Here is a 13,370-nt window from a genome sequence, read left to right as displayed (position 1 = left end):
AGCTTACAGTTGAAGTAGAGATTTTGCTGGGCCCTTTTCAGAGTGTCTGACAGCCTTATGTTTCAGCAGTGGGTTATTAGAGCGAGCTTTCCCTTTAATAGCCGGAGTCTAATGAAGAGCCAAGCAGCCCCCCTGGACGTGACTTGGAAGAGCCCTACTTGCATTTCCCGCTCCGTGCGGTAGCCCTCTTGTGAATTGGGTCCGGTTACCAGTCAGGTGAGAGGAGCAACGACCTCTGTGTGTGTCTTCACTTTCGTACTGAAAGGCCATCTGTTTTGGGTGTCCGTATATTGCATGTGATGAAAGGTAAGAGAACTGTTTTTGCATATAACTTTGGTGTAGCAAGAGTTCCGTGGGAGTCAGGCAGGTTAACCCAGTTGTAATGACTGGACCAGTTGATTCTTTCATTGAGAGACCTGCCACATGACTTCCCAGTATATGGCCAGTGTCCATAAGGAACCCAAATAAACGTGATTATCGGCGTACCTTTACTTTGTGTGACATGTGAAAACACTGGCAGAAGGGCTGCTGATACAGTCTCGCGCCATAATTTAACACCACGTTATTAAAATGTCCTGAACGCTGCCGTTTTCCCTACACGCTTTGGCAGGCAAGCATTTTTTTCAAAGATTTGGCCATTGTAGGCTCTTGAAGTGAGTATCCTAATTAAGATCATTAGCATCTGTATCAATTGATAATCTAGCGTATATCTTGATTATTTTTCTCGTTCTGGATGACTGCTTTATGTTGCCAGGCAGCTAATTTCCGAGTGATTTTAAAGGTGCAGATATTAAAATGAATTGCATGCCTTCCAACTCTTTCCATTACCTTGCTAAATTTAGACTAACTAGTGCTGCTGCAGAATTGAGACCTCTGGGGATTTTAATAAGAGTCAAGGCAGATAACAGCCAGACTCCTGGAGCAGCAGAGAAGAAAAGTAGCCTCAAATTAGCTTTTTGCATCTGTCATCACAGTTACTTTATTAAACCCAGGTCCTACGGAAAGTCAGAGCAACACGCGTGCTCATTCACAAAGCTGATAATGCAAACCTCATGATAGCTGTGGCTTGGGGACAGATTGGATTAATGATCCAGCCTGACTTCCCTCTCCTAAATCATGTCCTGTCAAAATTCCTCAGCATCCCAGGCTTTCTGTCCGCTCGCCCCCAAGTTGCCGAGCTCAGAGCGTCTCCTTGCTCTGCTTTCGGATCTCTGGGGGATGCTGACTGGCTGCTCAGCGGATGAGTTTTGCACTTGGCAGCTTGTTTGATTAGAGCAGTTGAGTTTTCCGTCCTTGCAGTGTCTTGCTGCTGTCTGCTGCGTGTCTTTAAGCCAAAGTGGTGTTCGGTACAGTTAGAGAGGGGAACAGGAGCCTGAACACCTGGCTTCTAGTCTTGCCTCTGTCAATGATTGGTAGGGTAACTTTGGGCAAGTCACTTCACCTGTCTCTTCAGTTATGCAATCTGTGCTATGGGTGTAATAAAATGTTCCTCCTTCACAAGGGAGTTTGGAGGCTTAATGTTTGTACAGGAGCTTTGAGATCCTACTGTGAAAGGTGCTATAAAAATGCTATGTAGCTTGTTATTTAAGCTACTTTGCCTGTATTAAACTGAACTAAAATTTAATTTTAAAGGCTAAAACTTTCAACAGGGACTTAGGACCAGATTTACAAGGTATTTAGGGGTCTAAAGGTGTCGCTAGGCACTTAGTGGGAGTTTCAGAAATGCCTGGGCACCTAACTCCTCCTGAAATCAGTGGGATTTGGGTGCTTGGACAATCCTACTAGGTGCCGATCTGCATCTTTAGGCGCTTGGAGCCACAGTTATTAGGGTGTTTAAGTCCCTTGTGAAAATGGGACTTGGCATTTTTGAAAACTTTAGCCAAAATGGCCCAATTTTTATTTTAAATCCTGAAAAAAAATGTGGTTTCTGTTAGTGGGTTATGGCTCCAGATCTATACCTGGCACTTTACAAATTGAAGGTTGAAAGATCCCCGACTCTGAGGGCTGGTCTACACTGGGGGGGATCGATCTAAGATATGCAACTTCAGCTATGAGAATAGTGTAGCTGAAGTCGATGTATCTTAGATCGACTTACCTCCCATCCTCACTGCACAGGATTGATGGCCGCGGCTCCCCCGTCGATTCCGCTTCCGCCTCTCACCCTGGTGGAGTTCCAGACTCGACGGGGAGCATGTTCGGGGATCGATTTATCACGTCTAGATGAGATGCGATAAATTGATCCCCGATAGATCGATTGCTACCCGCCGATCCGGCGGGTAGTGAAGACATACCCCGAGGAATTGGCTGCAGTTATCCCTGGAAACAAAATAATGGCCAAAACCTGTGTTCAACTGGAGAAAATAGATCGAGAGTGAACTTGCCAGTGGCATGTGAAAGCAGCAGTGAGAGATAAAAAGGCATCTTTTAAAAAGTGGAAGTCAAATCCTACTGAGGTAAATAGAAAGGAGCATAAACACTGCCAAATTAAGTGTAAAAATGTAATAAGAAAAGCCGAAAAGGAGTTTGAAGTTTTTTAAAGTACCCATCAGAAGCAGGAAGCCTGCTAAACAACCAGTGGGCCCCCTGGACGATCGAGATACAAAAGGAGCGCTTAAAGATGATAAAGTCATTGCAGAGAAACTAAATGGATTCTTTGCTTCAGTCTTCACGGCTGAGGATGTTAGGGAGATTCCCAAACCTGAGCCGTCCTTTGTAAGTCACAAATCTGAGGAATTGTCACAGATTGAAGTGTCACTAAAGGAGGTTTGGGAATTAATTGATGAACTTAACAGTAACAAATCACTGGGACCAGATAATATTCACCCAAGAGCTCTGAAAGAACTCAAATGTGAATTGTGGAACTATTAACTATGGTTTGTAACCTGTCCTTTAAATCGGCTTCTGTACCCAATGACTGGAAGGTAGCTAATGTAACACCAATATTTAAAAAGGGCTCGAGGTGATCCCGGCAATTACAGACCGGTAAGTCTAACGTCAGTACCGGGAAAATTAGTTGAAACAATAGTAAAGAATGGTCCTGCCATGCGGGCAGGGGACTGGACTCGATGACCTCTCGAGGTCCCTTCCAGTCCTAGAATCTATGAATAAAATTGTCAGACACATAGAAGAACATAAATTGTTGGGCAAAAGTCAACATGGTTTCTGTAAAGGGAAATCATGTCTTACTAATCTATTTGAGTTCTTTGAAGTGGTCAACAAACATGTGGACAAGGGAGATCCAGTGGACATAATGTACTTAGATTTCCAGAAAGCCTTTGACAAGGTCCCTCACCAAAGGCTCTTACGTAAATTAAGTTGTCATGGGATAAGAGGGAAGATCCTTTCATGGATTGAGAACTGGTTAAAAAACAGGGAACAAAGGGTAGGAATAAATGGTAAATTTTCAGAATGGAAATGGGTAACTAGTGGTGTTCCCCAAGGGTCAGTCCTAGCACTAACCCTATTCAACTCGTTCATAAATGATCTGGAGAAAGGGGTAAACAGTGAGGTGGCAAAGTTTGCAGATGATACTAAACTGTTGAAGATAGTTAAGACCAAAGCAGACTGTGAAGAATTTCAAAATGATCTCACAAAACTCAGTGATTGGGCAACAAAATGGCAAATGAAATGTAATGTGGATAAATGTAAAGTAATGCACATTGGCAAAAATGACCCAACTATACATACAATATGATGGGGGCTAATTTAGCTACAACTAATCAGGAACGAGATCTTGGAGTCATCGTGGATAGTTTTCTGAAGACATCCACGCAAAGTGCAGAGGCAGTCAAAAAAGCAAACAGGATGTTAGGAATCATTAAAAAAGGGATAGAGAATAAGACAGAGAATATCTTATTGCCCTTATATAAATCCATGGTACGCCCACATCTTGAATACGGCGTACAGATGTGGTCTCCTCATCTCAAAAAAGATATATTGGCATTAGAAAAGGTTCAGAGAAGGGCAACTAAAATGATTAGGGGTTTGGAACGGGTCCCATATGAGGAGAGATTAAAGAGGCTAGGACTTTTCTGCTTGGAAAAGAGACTAAGGGGGGGATAGGATAGAGGTATATAAAATCATGAGTGGTGTGGAGAAAGTGAATAAGGAAAAGTTATTTACTTGTTCCCATAATAGAAGAACTAGGGCCCACCAAATTAAATTAATGTGCAGCAGGTTTAAAACTAATAAAAGGATGTTCTTCACACAGTGCACAGTCAACCTGTGGAACTCCTTGCCTGAGGAGGTTGTGAAGGCTAGGACTATAACAGGGTTTAAAAGAGAACTGGATAAATTCATGGAGGTTAAGTCCATTAATGGCTAGTAGCCAGGATGGGTAAGGAATGGTGTCCCTAGCCTCTGTCTGTCAGAGGGTGGAGATGGATGCCAGGAGAGAGATCACTTGATCATTACCTGTTAGGTTCACTCCCTCTGGGGCACGTGGCATTGGCCACTGTCGGCAGACAGGATACTGGGCTGGATGGATCTTTGGTCTGACCCAGTACGGCCGTTGTTATGTTTTTATACGTTGCACAGTCTGTACAGCAGTGAATTAGGCCTTGTCTGTTACCTAGCAGCCCCAGCTGTGGGTCAGGACTCTGTGATGCTAGGTGCTGTATAAACACAGGATGAAAAGACTGTTTCTGCCCCAAAGGGCTCACAGTATTCTGTACATGGGGAATATTTTTTATCAGTTATACAAGTATAAACACCCCTATGGACATTCTTATACTGGAATAAGTGTGTCCATGTGGGGGGTGTGGGTGGGAGGTCATACCTGGATAACAGGTCTAACATTCCCATGTAGCCAAAGCCTTAGAAAGCTCGTTGTTTTCAGGCAGCTCCGCTGCTCCGAGGGAGTTCCTGTTTTGTGCAGTGCGGCAGGTAGCTCTCTGAACCCTAGGAATGCTGAAGCCCTCGGCTGGGTCTTGATGGGCGAAGCTGGTTTTAAAGCACTAAAACTTGGAGCTGGGGAACCAGCATGAGTCAGAGCGGCCCGTGGTGCAGTGGCTGTGGTGGGGAATAATGATAATACTTTCCTCTTTTCTGGCACCTTTCACTGAAGGATTTGAAAAGGGCTTTTGCAGCATTAATGTACTAATCCTCCTACCCCCACTGTAATAGGTGAGCGTTATCCCTGTTTTACAGGTGGATAATCTGAGGCACAGAGAGGGGAAGTGGCCTGCCCAAGGTCACGCAGTGAGGCTGTGGATGGAACCCAGGTGCCCGGCTTCTCCCTGACAGGCTGATGCCCGGTGCCGAGCCGAAGCGTTGCCAGCCTGAAGGAGGTGGCTGCAACTAGAAAAGTTGCTACCAAATGTGCCAAAGTGGCCTCTGATTCCAGGAACCCAGTTTGAGGTGCCCTTGGGGGCCTAATTTTTTCAGAATTGCTGAGCACCCACCGTTCCCACGACCATCCACTGGAGTTTGGGGGCGCTCAGCACCTCTGAGAGCCAGCCTTGGGGTGTCAGAAGTTGAGAACCCCAAACTCGAGGCCGTGGTTAAAACTTTGAGTTGAAGGAACTTCATGTTCAGTAAGTGAAATGAAAGCCCAGGTATGGGAGCGAACAATGCAATCTGTAGCAAATCCCTACTTGGCAATTTCCTGCTGTGTTTGGGTGGCGGGGAATTACATCGGTTATAGACAGTCTCCATGAAGTGTTATGCTGGAAACATGATTAATCCGTCCTTGGTAGGTAGCAGTTTAATAGAGACATGCATAGGTTTAGTTTTCTGCCGTAGAGCAGGGGGTGGAATAGACACTTTCCTTCCCCCCAGTGTGGCATTTAAAGGGACAATGTCGTGTCGGTTGGATTAGAATGTAGAGGTAAGTGATTATAAAACCTAAGATAAATACAAGTGTCTGCATGAACTTTTAAAGTTCTCAGTGAAAAGTTGTTGCTGTTTGGCTGTACCCATTCTCCTCTGGCAATTTCAGCCCAAACATTGTAGCCCTAGTGAAATGAACTATTATAGGCACGGCTTTAAAGTGGTCTGAAAAAAAGTGTTTCTGAGAGGATGGGGGGCTATCAGAATCTGGGAGCAGCAGCTTTGGTAACCAGTGCTTAAAGTGTGTGCCTCGCTTTTGAATTCTGTTTCTCTGAGTGGGTCTCTGGCCACTTCCTCTCACACACTTTAAGCACTAATTAAAAGAGGAATTATTTATTTCTGCAGTGTTGTAATGTGCACAGTGCTTATCCGACACACACATGATAAAATGGGGCCCTATTCTCGGTTGGTCCTTAGGCACCATCGTAATAAACATGATGGCTATTAATAACGACTAGTCTAGTTTCATTGTCTAAGCCGAGGGAGGTGCAGAAAACAAAACTTGTCCAGTTTCAATGCGCTAAGATTATGTTGGTAAGGAAACTTATTTTTTAAAAACAAGACTTTAATCTGATGGTGATTTAAAAAATATATATGTTTCTCTGCCTGTAATCTAAGGTGTGTGTGGTTGTCAGAACCTCACCTTAGACTTCTGGCTTTCAGGACGGATGGGTTTTGTGTGTTTATCCCCAGCCTGGGAATCAGGAAGTCTAGATCCAATTCCCAGCTCTGCCCTAGATGACCTTTAGGAAAGATGCAGACAAATTGGAGAGATTCCAGAAGAGAGCAACAAAAATTGTCAAAGGTTGAGAAAACCTGGCCAATGAGGAAAGGCTAAAATCTTGAGAAAAGAAGACTGAGCAGGTGACGTGATAAGTCTTCAAATATGTTCAGGGCTATTATAAAGAGGACGATGATCAGTTGTTCTCAGTGTCCACTGAAGGTGGGACAAGACATGGTGGGTTTCATCTGCAGCAAGGGAGATTAGGAAAAACTTGCTAACTCTAAGGGTAGTTAAGTACTGGAACAGGCTTCCGAGGGAGGTTGTGAGATCCCCATTGTTGGAGGTTTTTAAGAGCAGGTTGGAGAAACACCTGTCAGGACTTATCTAGGTTTACTTGGTCCTGCCTCAGCACAGGGGGCTGGACTGGATAAACTCTCGAGGTCCCTTCCAGCTGGACATTTCTATGATTCTATGTCCTTGGGCAAATCACTTCCCCTCTCTTTGCTCATTTCCTCATCTGCATAAGTGGGAACATGCTACTGACTCATCTCAGGGGAATGTTGGACTTGTTAATGTTTGTAAGGTGCTTAGATGCTGCAGTGAATGGGGAGGGGAGGGGCCTATAAATTCCTAGATAGAACTTGAGATTTCCCAATCGTTAGCACCTGGTTCAGTAACATCAAAAACAGAGAGAGAGAGAGACACCCCGGACAGTGGGAGACAGGCACCTCACTATGCTCCTGAAGAACTTGCCTGTGGGGTTTTGTGGCAGTAGATCTATGTGACATCTAAGAAGGTGTAAATGAAAGTAACTCCCTCTGTAACGCATCTTTAGCTCCTTCCCTAGACAGGAGCAGCCGGAGAAAAGCAGGTAGGCCCTCGGGGTGGCGCCTTATTGGCAGAATGGCACCTCTTAGGCCACTGCAGTGTGTCTGGGGCAGAAGTCCTGGTGAGGGACTTAACGCAGAACCTCCCCCAAATTAGAGCACTCCCGACAGTGTCTCGGGTAGCTCTCCCTTTGAATATTGGCTAAGGAAGGTTTCTTCCTCTATCTGGAGGAAAGGAACCATGTCAGATGCCTTTCAAAGTGATGTTGGGGTTGCTGTTTATCATAAGCAACTCCGCATTCTCTTTGGAAACCTCCCATCTGTGACCTGGCTTCTCTGACTGTGCCCGAGAAAGGTGTGGGGGGAAATCTCTTGTCTTGGTTCAGAATGTCCGTTTTCTCAATCCCCTGCACCTTCTCCTGTTCTCTAAGCCCTAGTGAACCCGATTAAAAGACAACCTGACCTACTTCTGGCTTTTGAGTTCGTAAGCAAAAGTGAGGATTTCTCCTGCTGAACCTGAGTGTGGGTCGCAGCCGCAGAAGCATTGATCAGATTTCCAAGAGGGTTGCAGTGTCAGAATGCTGGGATTCCCGTGTATGCGGCTTGTCAATAGGGCACATGCTGATGTCTTCTTCTGTAGACAGCCCAATTTCATTATGTATTGGGAGCGCATACTGGGTTTGTGCACTGCAGACTGAGTCACTCCCATTGAATTCCCCCTCCTGATTATTGAGTGTGGGCAGATGCACCTACTCATTAGACCAGCCCTCTTATATATTTTTTAATGAAGTTTTAAAATCTTTCGATTGCTTTGACATCCTTTTCTTTGAGAGCCTCCTTTCTCCTGAGCCGAGTTTAGACCCAGAGCCCCTTTCTTAGGGGAGATATCTCCTTGTGGCTCGGAAACTGACCTGGTTTGGAAGACTTTGTGCTTCTGATCCTGCTTGAAAGTGTGGCTTGTTGTCTTTGTATCAAACCTGGCAACATCCAGAATGATTTGGCATTGCAGGACAAACTCGCTGGCCCTTGTAAGGCTGTGTCTACGCAGCAAAAGCTGTGCATAATTGCGTCCACAGTATCTTGGTAAAAATTCATACCCCTCACTGTTCTAGTTATACCAGGTTAGGGTGACCAGATGTCCCGATTTTATAGGAACAGTCCCGATTTGTGGGTCTTTTTCTTATATAGACTCCTATTACTCCCCACCCCCTGTCCTGTTTTTTCACACTTGCTGTCTGGTCATCCTATACCAGATCAAAAAAATGTTTGTAGGCAGCCTTTAAAGTGCTTTGAGGCTCTTGTTTGGAAGCTGCTGTAAGACCCTCCTTCCTATTCGACATGTCATAAAATGAATGCTGTAGACATAATGGTTGTGGGGAATGCAAAGGAAACCTTGGTCAGAATCTTTAAGGCTTGTCCTGCAGGCAACTAGAGGCATTTTCCCACTTCCACAGCCCAATGTAATTAGTTGTCTGGGGTTGTGGACAGGTGGATTTGTAAAATAACCCCTCCCCCGAAACAAACGCTGGTTCTTGCCTTATCTGTAGGTCTTCCAGGGGCATCTCGTGGTTATTGTAAAGCATTTAAGGATGCTGAGCCGCTTGGATTGCTAGAATGGCTGAATGTTCCCAGGCCTAGTGAATGGGGCTGTCTTGTGCTGCCGAAGGAACCCGTCTTATTTAAACGGTAAAGCAAGTGAGGGGAAAACGTTCTGAGTTTAAACAACGAGGAGTCCTTGTGGCACCTTAGTTTAGTTCAGGTTTCCTGGCTTGGCAGCCATCCTCTCTTCAGGGCAGGGGTATTGGCTTCCTCCTGGGCTTGTCTGCAAAATGCCCAGCAATGCTATAGACATAATACATATTTCATTACTTTATATATAGCAATTCTCCAGGGCTCTGAACAAGCCAGGCGTCTCCCCCGGCACAGCTCTGCCGGTGAAATGTATCACTGTTCCCTCTTAACATCTTTCTTTTTTTTAATGACTTGCCAAAAAAAGCCCCAACTTTTTCATGTAAAATAGGAGACTATTTTAAAATTGCAGTAGCACAAAAAAAGGACCCGTCCCCCAAGGCACAAACCTTGAACCCCTCCCCCCACAACATGGGCCACTGGTGATTTTTGTTGTATTTAAATTGTCAGTTGTCCCTCTCAGTGCAATCGAAGGTTAAGCTCAGTTAGGTCAGGCCATCCTGTAGTGCCTTTCAAGATGGGTTGGCAATGCAGGAGCGTGGTGGGGGTTATAACTGAACGGCTGCTGTTATCTCCTGTTTTCGGGTACGGAAGAGTAGTCTCTCCATTCTCATACAGTGGTTCCCTGGTTCTTCCTGCATTGTTGAAAAGAGGGGTGCTCCCAATATCAGGGTTTCTAAACTCACAGCTAAACATTAAACAATTGCCTTGAGATTAAATATACTCAGCTGTATTGTGTCACATGCTGCAGGATACTCATGCCTGAAAGATAGGTCTCAGTCTGTGGCTTGAACTGCTGGAAGGACTAGATGGAGTAGATGCGCTGTGTCTCAGGAGTGACTGGATTTGCCAGTTTGATCCTTAAAAGCAGACTGGAGCCAGTATACAATAACACACAAGAAAACAGTGAAAAATCCCAGGGCTCCCGAAAGGGAGGGTCGCGACTGGAATACTCTGTGTCAAACCTCAGTTGGGTCATGTGTGTATGTATCTAGCAGCAGCAGCGGTTCTGTAGCCTTTTCCAAACGTTTAAAGGGCTGCCGTCAACTTGAAATCTAGTCATTTTAAAAACATGAGGTGTTTTGGGGCCCACGCCTATCTTCGTGTCTCCCCTGCCAAAATCAGTGAAACTGTGGCGTGGTCTTTGGTTTCTTCTCCCCACTTTGCAGTGGGGCACTGAACACAGATCATCCACTAGGATCAGACTGGTATGTCCCTTGTGGTCTATGTCTGTGCATTTGCTAATAACTGGGTAGTGCTTCCTAAATGACGCCAAGGTAGCATTGATTTGGATATCTGGCCTGCTTTCTGCTTTTGCTGCACCTCAGGGCATTGATGTTTTCGGAGTCGCACCTTGCCTTTGAATAATTTCTGGCTGGATTTCCATGGATAGAGATGGTGCTATGTGACTTATCGCTTAAATGAGCCTCTGTACCAGCTGACTGTAGGATAGTTAAAGTAATGCTGATTTTTAAAAAAGGCTCCAGAGGTTATCCTGGCAATTACAGGCAGGTAAGACTCTCTTCAGTACCAGTCATATTGGTTGAAACTACAATAAAGAACAGAATTATCTGACACGCAGATGAACGTGATCTGTTGAGGAAGAGCCAATATGGCTTTTGTAAAGGGAACTCATGCCTCACCTACCTATAGGAATTGTTTGAGGGTGTGAAATAACATGCGGGAAAGGGTGAGCCAATGGATATAGAGTACTTGGACTTTCAGAAAGCCTTTGACAAGGTCCCTCCCCAAAGGCTCTTAAGCAAAGTAAGGAATCATGGGATAAGAGGGGCGGTCCTCACGTGGATTAGTAACTGGTTAAAAGCTAGGAAACAAAGAGTAAGAATAAATGATCAGTTTTCACAGTGGAGAGAGGTAAGTAGCAGGGTCCCCCAAGGATCTGTACTGGGACCAGTGCTGTTCAACATATTAACAAATGATCTGGGAAAAGGCGTAAACACTGAGGTGGCAAAGTTGCAGACAATACACAATTACTCAAGGTAATTCGGTCCAAAGCCGACTGCAAAAAGTTACAAGCTATCTCCTAAAACTGGGTGAGTGGGCAAAAAACAGCAGATGAAATTCAATGTTGATATATGCAAAGTAATGCACATTGGAGAATATTATCCCAACTACCCATACAAAATGATGGGGTCTGAATTAGTTGTTACCACTCAAGAAAGAGATCTTGGAGTAACTGCGAATAGTTCTCTGAAAACATATGCTCAGTGTGTGGTGGGCAGTCAAAAAAGCTAACAATGTTAGGAACCATGAGGAAAGGGATAGATATTAAGACAGAAAATATCATAAGTGCTACTATATAAATCCGTGGTTTGCCTATATCTTGAATACTGTGTGCAGTTCTGGTCGCCTCATCTCAAATAAGATATATTGGAGTTGGAAAAAGTACAGAGAAGGGCTAATTAGGGGTATATAACAACTTTCATATGAGGAGAGATTAAATAGACATGGACTGTTTGGCTTGGAAAAGAGACGACTAAGGGAGGATATGACTGAGGTCCATAAAATCATGACTGGTGTGGAGAAAGTGAATAAGGAAGTGTTATTTACTCCTTCACATGATACAAGAACCAGGGGTCAGCCAATGAAAGGAATGGGCAGCAGGTTTAAAACAAACAAACGGACGTACTTCTTCACACAACATACAGTCAACTTATGGAACTTGTTGCCAGGTGACGACATGAAGGCCAAAAGTAGAACTGGGTTCAATAAAGAATATGATCAGTTCACGGAGGCTAGGTCCATCAATGGCTATTAGCCAAGATGGTCAGCCATGCAACCCCATGCTCTGGGTGTCCCTAAACCTCTGACTGCCAGAAACTGGGAATAAGTGACAGGGCAGGGATCACTTGATAATTGCCCTGTTCTTTTCATTCTTCTGGGGCACCTGGTACTGGCCACTGTCGGAAGACAGGATACTGGACTAGATGGACCACTGGTCTGACTCAGTATGGCCATTCTTATGATTTCTCCCTTAATTGTGGTCTCGAACGATCTCATGTTCTTTGCAAAGGAGGCTCAAGGTGGTTTCCTTCATAGTATTCTCCGCCTTTGCTGGCTGTCCGGCAACATTGTGATGCTCGAACTCTTTACAAGGGCCAGGACCCATTTTTCCTACCACCTCTGTCACCGGTGGCCCTTGATCTTCATGTTTGACAGAAGGCTGCCCTGTTGTGGCCTTGATGTAGTGAATCTGGATGGAAAATGGGAGAAGCGAAAGCTCAAACCAAAAAGTACCATCAGCATCTTCCTGGCCTCGATTTAAAGCCTGGCTATTTCTAGAAGTTTGCAAATCAATTTGAAACAGGCTCAGCTAGAGAAATGGGTCAGTTACAGTGGTGGGAAACTATCGCTGTTGCTGCTTCCCCATGGATAATGTGTCTTTGCTCTGCTTCTGTCCCTTAACGATGCAACTCCAGCGTCTGGCTAAATATACCCAGCTTTTTCCCCCGCACCTCCTCTGACTCATCTGAGCATAGGATTTTCCCAAAGAGATGGGTCCATGCATCGAACACGGGCTTCGTGTGCTCAGATCCCAAAGGCAATGGTGGTGTTGTTTGGTTTGTATTATGGTAGCAGTTGGAGGCACCAAGCAGGAGCGAGGTCCCATTGTGCCGGGCACTACACAGACACCCGAGATGGTCCCTGCCCCAAAGAGCTTGCAGCATTATTCGGCAAGACAGAGAAAGGATGAAGGAAAAGAAGGATCTCCAACTAATCTATATTCCCCCATCACTGTAACACCTCACAATCTTTAATGCATTTAGCCTCACAACACCCTAATTAGAGCAGCGCTGTTATCCCTGTTTTACAGATGGGGATCTGAGACACAGAGAGGGTAAGTGATGACCCAGGAATTGAACCCAGAATCTCAGACTGCTGTAACCACCACCCCAACCTTTCTGAACAGAGCAGAGAATTATCCCAGTTCGTTAGCAGCTCTCACTTTGTGACCTGTCTTTTAGAAATGCTGAGCAACCCCAGCTCCAGTTGGTCAATGGGAGAAAAGGGTGCTCAGGGTCTTTGAAAGCAGGACGTTTATCATCATCCCCCCTTCCCCCCCCCCCCCCCCCCAAACTTGACAATTCAAATGTTATAGAGCAGTGGTTCTCAAACTAGGGCCGCTGTCCCTCGGCCCATGCCGCTTCCTGCAGCCCCCGTTGGCCTGGAGCGGCGAACCGCAGCCAGTGGGAGCCGTGATCGGCCGAACCTGCGGATGCGGCAGGTAAACAAACCGGCCCAGCCCTCCCGGGGCTTTCCCTGAACAAGCGGTGGCCCTA

The sequence above is a fragment of the Chrysemys picta genome, chromosome 22, assembly GCF_011386835.1.
Source record: "Chrysemys picta bellii isolate R12L10 chromosome 22, ASM1138683v2, whole genome shotgun sequence".
In the NCBI taxonomy this organism is placed as follows: Eukaryota; Metazoa; Chordata; order Testudines; family Emydidae; genus Chrysemys; species Chrysemys picta.
Note: the sequence above shows the minus strand (reverse complement) of the source record.